This window comes from Prosopis cineraria, unplaced genomic scaffold (assembly GCF_029017545.1).
Source record: "Prosopis cineraria cultivar Desert tree isolate PC_DT_omini unplaced genomic scaffold, ASM2901754v1 PC4, whole genome shotgun sequence".
NCBI lineage: Eukaryota > Viridiplantae > Streptophyta > Magnoliopsida > Fabales > Fabaceae > Prosopis > Prosopis cineraria.
The window spans coordinates 15780365-15787026 of record NW_026555335.1 but is presented as its reverse complement, the minus strand read 5'-3'; the positions used below and the strand labels follow the sequence as shown (position 1 = coordinate 15787026).

At 32.5% G+C, this 6662-nt stretch overlaps 1 long non-coding RNA gene across 1 annotated transcript; it reads left to right on the top strand.

The window, feature by feature from the left end:
• The first annotated feature begins 1497 nt into the window (after positions 1 to 1497).
• LOC129307900 (uncharacterized) lies at positions 1498 to 4867 on the top strand. The gene is made up of 3 exons (XR_008592504.1): positions 1498 to 1750; positions 2724 to 3878; positions 4621 to 4867. It is a non-coding gene; the product is annotated as an uncharacterized LOC129307900 (long non-coding RNA).
• Positions 4868 to 6662: the final 1795 nt, after the last annotated feature.

The following is a 6662-nucleotide window of genomic DNA, read 5'->3' as shown; positions in this document are numbered from 1 at the left end:
ATTTGACCCAATAATACTACTTTCGATAATTACATAATTAAATAGATATATTTATGAATGACATGCTTATGGGAGATAATAAATTCGAAGTTTCTCAAAGATTGTACTAATCTATTTAATATCTGCACAATTTTTTGTCTATAATATTTGAACACTTACATCCATTGAAATATCTAAAAAAATTGTTGGGAAAAAATAAAAACAAAAGTACAGAATGCAATTAAATGTGTAGAAAGTAGAAACAGATTTAAAGAATTAACCAAAACACGAGTTAAGGACTTATAAATAATGCATCATTTTAGAAAGGTTAGATTTTATATTCACATTAGTTTAATATTATATATATACTCCTTCCGTTCAAAAATATAAAACATTTTTAACCGAATCTCACCCTTCAATAAAGTAGTTACATACTTTCAAATCAACCATATCTTTTTATATTTATCCATATTAAACATCCTACAATAAATATAAAGTCATTATTAATAGGAACACTTTTGAAAAAATAATAATAATTATATATCAAAAGACTAAAAATATCTTGTATTTTTTAACATCTAATTTTTTAAATATGCCTTATATTTTTTAATGAAAAAAATATATATACAATTAATCATTTTTTTTATGAAATTTCATTTGCAATGAATTAGATATGTATTCCATCACAGAGTTAAAATAATTTATTCTTATTTAATGAAAAAAATTCATTGTTAATTCTGTCGCTAATGAATTAGTCACAGTGTTCTTATAAACGGACTTATTCCCTCACTAATTCCATCATTAACTTATTCAGCAATAAAATTTGTATTTATTAGTGATAGAAAATTCCGTCTAATCCACAATTTTTTTTGCAGCATAAGTACATTTTTCTAAATAATAAAATAGAAAAATATGGGTCCTAAAATGATAGTTTCAATATTTTTTATATTTTTAATACCGGGAGAGAGCCTGGATCAGTATCCTGCCATATATCTTTATACGTTGAGTTGGCCTCAAGTGATTTGGATCATGCTATACATAATCACAACTTAAACTGCTCTTATTCGCTTATTAGCCTTTTTTATATCATTAAAAACTTTTCTTATCCTACTATTCTTTATATTTGTTATATTTTAATAACAATTCAAAATTTGAATATAAATTGAATGTCATCACCCCGAATCCTTTACAATTTATGTATAATACGTTAATTTATCTTATTTTAATTTAATATGTATCACTAGATAATTTGTAATTTAAATTTAAATAATTTTTAATTCATTAATTTATATTTATTTATAATTTTGTCCAATATTTCAACATACGTATTAGTTGGCATTTTGACGAAGGACTCTATCCTGAGAGCAAACGATCTAAAGTCGGCTATTGAAAGGGCTATGGATAATGAAGAACGGTACTGGTGTCAGCGTTCTCGCATTAATTGGCTAAAAGCGGGGGACAGGAATTCAAAATTTTTTCACTTATCTGCTTTGAAGCGAAGGCAGTATAATAGTATTTTGGGGCTTAAAGATGATTTTGGTGTCTGGTTAGCGGATAAGCAAGATATCTCAAGCGATATTGCATATTTTTTCCAATCTCTGTTTACTTCTTCTGGCCCCAGACTAATGTCAGAAGCTCTGAATTGCTTGGAGGCGAAAATTGATGACCATATGAACAACCAATTGCTTGCCCCCTGTGACTAAAGAGGAGATTAAAAGTGCAACATTCAGTCTTGGCAGCAATAAAGCTCCGGATCCCGACGGGTTTTCAGGTAAATTCTATCACTCATCTTGGAAAGAGATTGGAGATACTATTTGTTCATGGGTGATGGATTTTTTTGATGGAAGTTTATCTCTTCATGAGATTAATGACACTAATATTACCTTGATACCCAAAATTGATAAGCCTGAACATGTGACCCATTTTCGTCCTATTGGTTTGTGCAATTTTTCTTATAAAATTATAGCTAAAATTATTGCCAACCCTATGTGACCTTTTCTATATATCTCCCAACCAAGGAGCTTTTGTACCTGGCCGCTATATTCATGATAATATTATTGTAGCGCATGAAGTTTATCATTATTTGAGGAGGAAGAAAAATAGCCAGAAATATGTGTTTGCTTTAAAAATGGATATGAGCAAAGCTTATGATAGAATTGAATGGGATTTCTTAGAGTTGGTCCTACTGAAATTCGGTTTCTGCTCTCAATGGTTTAACAATATAATGCATTGTGTTGCATCTATTGGTCTTAACATATGTGTCTCAAGTGAGAATGTAGCTTCCATTTGTTGTATGTGTGTCAAAAGTGTGTGTGTCAAAGTCCCACATTGACTAAAAGAAGGAATCTCTTAGTGTATATATATTAAGGAATGAAGTGGGCTAGTAAAATGGGCTTGGAGGAAAAGTGTCTCGCGCACATGAGACAGGCCAACTCAGGGCAATCGTAATTGAAATTAGCTGATTCGCCCCCCCTGTGCGTGAGTTTAAGAGGCATTGGATTTTTTTACCGGGTTACATGAGACAAGCTAACTCAGGGCAATCGCAGTTGAAATCCGCTGATTTGCCCCCCCTGCGCGCGAGTTCAAGAGGTGGGTTCCTTTTACCAAGTTTTTTTTACAATGATTAAATAAATAACTAATGAACCAACAGAAGGGCTCTATAGCAGGGATCCAGCTAAGCACTACTTGTCCGGTGTTGAGATGCTGTTTCTTAGCAAATGATGCACTTTTTTTCATGAATGCAGGTGAAGCTAATTGTGGGAAGCTTGCACAAATCTTGAATACTTATTGTATTGCTTCCTACTAGATAAATCAAGTATTTTCTTCTCGCATACTACTCCTCCAATCATCAAACAGAGGACTTGCCAGATTCTTGGAATTCAAGCAGTTGCTAAACTGGGTAAATATCTTGGTACCCAAGCATGTGGGGAAAAACCAAAAATCAAGCCTTGGGCTACATCCGAGAAAGGGTAACTCGCAAAATACAAGGCTGGAGTGAGAATACCCTATCATTTGCTGGGAGGGAGGTAATGATTAAATCTGTTCTTAATGCTATACCAATTTACCCAATGAACTGCTTCAAGTTCCCTATCAAAACTTGTAAAGAGCTCAACAGTCTCATTGCAAATTTCTGGTGGGATGGTGATATAGATGGACTGAAGACTCATTGGAAAGCTTGGGAAACTAACAGATTCCAAACTGATTGGTGGAATGGGCTTTCGGGATTTTGAAAAGATGAATGATGCATGGCTCGCTAAAACTGCCTGGCGATTACTCCATAAACCTAATGAGCTCTGGGTACGTGTTCTTAAGAGTATCTACTTTCCCAAGAATGATTTTATTGATGCTAAAAAGGGTACAAGGCTTCATGGTGTTGGTCTAGCATTATAGATGGCCGTGATTTTCTTAATAAAAACTTACTATGGGATGTTAGAGATGGTACTTCCATCCGCATCTGGGGTGATAAATGGGTCCCCAATGTTGATTTCCCCAAGAAACCAAAAAATGATCAATCGTTCATAGTTAATTATGGGAAAGTAAATGACCTCATTGTGAATGGTGCTTGGAATCTCTCTCCCATTAGACACTTCATCCCGGGCCATGTTCTGAACGCCATCCATCAAATCCCTTTACCTGGTAATGGTATTAAGGACAAGCTTGTGTGGACATCTGCAAACAATGGAGTTTATCAGGTTAAACTTGGTTACCAGGATGCAAAAGCAACATAATGTGATCTTTCAGCCAAAGTTGGACCTTCCTGGACCATCTCTCATACTATATGGAAACAGATTTGGAGGATTCAATGTGTGCCTCGAGTTCAACATTTCTTGTGGCGAATTCTCTCCAAAGCAGTAGCCACGAATGCTGCTTTATTTAAAAGAAGACGTTCTCGAACTCAGGTATGCCCAATCTGTGAAACTGAAAATGAGACAATTGAGCATCTCTTTTTTCTATGTCCTTGGATTAGATTTGTTTGGTTTGGTAGCCCCTTCTGTTTCAAGTTCAATTATCTTAATATTACAAGTTTTGAGGCATGGTGGGAGTTTATTTTAGACTCAAAAAAATGGATTTTCTGATTCAGATATAGCTCTTCTATGCTGGACTTTGTGGTATATTTGGAAAGCAAGAAATGATGAAGTCTTTAATCATTTAGCCTTGTCCAAAGACTGTAATCGATTTAGCAATACCTTCTCACAGTGAAGTCCGTACTGCTTGCGTTAGTCAAACTCCTGTAGATGAGACGCCTGGAGATACTACTATTACTGCTAGTTGGAGGGTGCCTCCTGTAGGATTCCTCAAAATTAATTTAGATGGTGCTTTTTCTGGAATTTATGATTCTGCTACCATAGGGATCATCTACAGAGACCATATCATGATTTTCAATGGGGATTCATTGATAAAATCAAGTCATTATCAGCTTTTATGACTGAAGCTTTAGCATTAAAGCGTGCTCTTATGCTAGCATCTAACTTGGGAATGATAAAATCGTTTTTAGACTGATTGCAAACTTCTGATGTCATGTGTTGCTCAGGATCAACCTGATTTGTATGATTGGAGTGTAGAAGTAGAAGTATCTTGCATGACTGTATTGTGGCTTTGGCATCTAAGGTTGGGTTCTTTCTTTCCTTTACTCCTCGTCAGGGAAACCAAGCAGCTGATCTACTGGTGGCTGTTGCTTTTAAGGAGGTGAGCCCTTTGGGGTGGGTTGACGTACCATCACCTTCTTTGTCTGCTATTCTGACCTCTGATGCATTCGAAGCTTCAATGGCGTTCTCAGATGCTTCTCTTCCATGAGAATGAATTGGCGTTGGTTCACTTGTTTTACTGTTTTGTTTCTGGTTTGCTTTTGTTATGGGTTTTTTCTTCCTTTTTTTTTTCCAGTTGTTGATCTTTTCGTAGCCCTGTAAGTTGTGTCGTCTGTAGTCTCCTTTATGTTTTAATGCCAGCGAAGCTTTTCATCCAAAGAAAACATACCTGTCAAACAATTTTACTTCAGCATAATAATTACTTTGCTTCTATGTTTTTTTTTTAAATATTATAGTGATTGCTTCTTAAGAGAATAGAGCACATTGGCTGTTAAAAATGAAAACAACCTATAGAGAATAATTATTTAATTTTTAAAATTATTATTTCCAAAAAAATTGGTTTGCATTTTATTATTCAAATACTTAATTACTAAATCATTGGGTTCTATTTAAAAAGTAAAAATAATATAACAAATGGTCTTTTGGATTCAAATATTTTGCCACAAATAATTAGTTATATTTTATATTTATATTCGTTCTAAGTAAAAGAAGTACTATTATTAAGTCAAGTATCATTCAATTTTCGACATGACTGAAATTAACAACTTATGCTCTATTTTTTGAGAGATTAGTATTACGATTGTGGGCTATGATGAAACCTTAAGTAACCAAAAGAATTAATAACTTAGGCATTAAGGTTTTTAATGATTCAATATATACTTAATTTGAATTTTAAATATCAATCTTCGATATTAATATCACCACCAATGTACATAAAATTAAATTCAACTTTTTTGGGTTAAGATTATTTATCAAAATCAAAACAAAATATTTAATAAACTAATCATAAATAAAATCATTGGCATTTTAGATTACATAGCAATGGCAAATACAAGGAAGATGAGGGAGAGTCATAGCCTCCTAACTTTAAAATTTTTTCTTTTAAATGAAGGAGTTATATATTTTCAACCCCAAACTATATTTGTCTACATTTGGTACTAACAAAATTTAACATGACCAAATTACTAAACATACAATGATATTTAAAAAGAAAATAATTTTTTTATCCTAAACAAATAGATACTAAACACATGATCTACTTCAATACTAAAAAAAATCATGATTTGTGACAACTAAATTTGTAACTAAATCAAACTGAAATACAGTGTCACTAATTCATGTGACGGTAGCTATTGTCATTAATTTTGCAACAAAATCATCCTTCACAAGAACATCTATCACTAAATTTACAACAACAACATTTATCACTAAAATTTTCATCTTTACAATTGTGACAAAATCTTTTGTCACTAAAACATCTATCACTAACATTGTCTTATAATCATCCATCACTAAAGTATCTGTCACAAATTTTGTAACAAAGTCACACGTCAATAAAATGAGATATATGTGACTAAAATAGTACAAGAAGATTGGACCTAGTTAGTGATCTAGCATATTTTAGTAATGTCTATCATTAGTAATATAATTTATAAATGTCACTATAGATTAACTCAAATCACTACTACAAAATTATGCATATTTGATTGTTATTTTCCTATATATTTGACAGTTAAAAACCATTAAATAAGCCCCCTTCATTTATGCAGCTCTATATACTTAACAGTTATTTTAACTGTTAAATATGTGTCATTATACTTGATGATTCTTAATAACCATCAAGTATAAGTTACCAAAAGTTAGGTGGGAATGAAAAACAAGGCCATATTTGACGGTTATATGTGAGAACCATCAAATATTGCCCATTATATTTGACGATTATATTAAATAACCATTAAATATATGTACATATTTGACGGTTATCAAAATAACTGTCAAATATATTGTAGAATTCTTTTATATGTAGAAGCTGTGTTTTAAGCAGCCCCCTGCAACAAAATTGACATTTCATAATCTAGACAATCTAGCAAACATTAT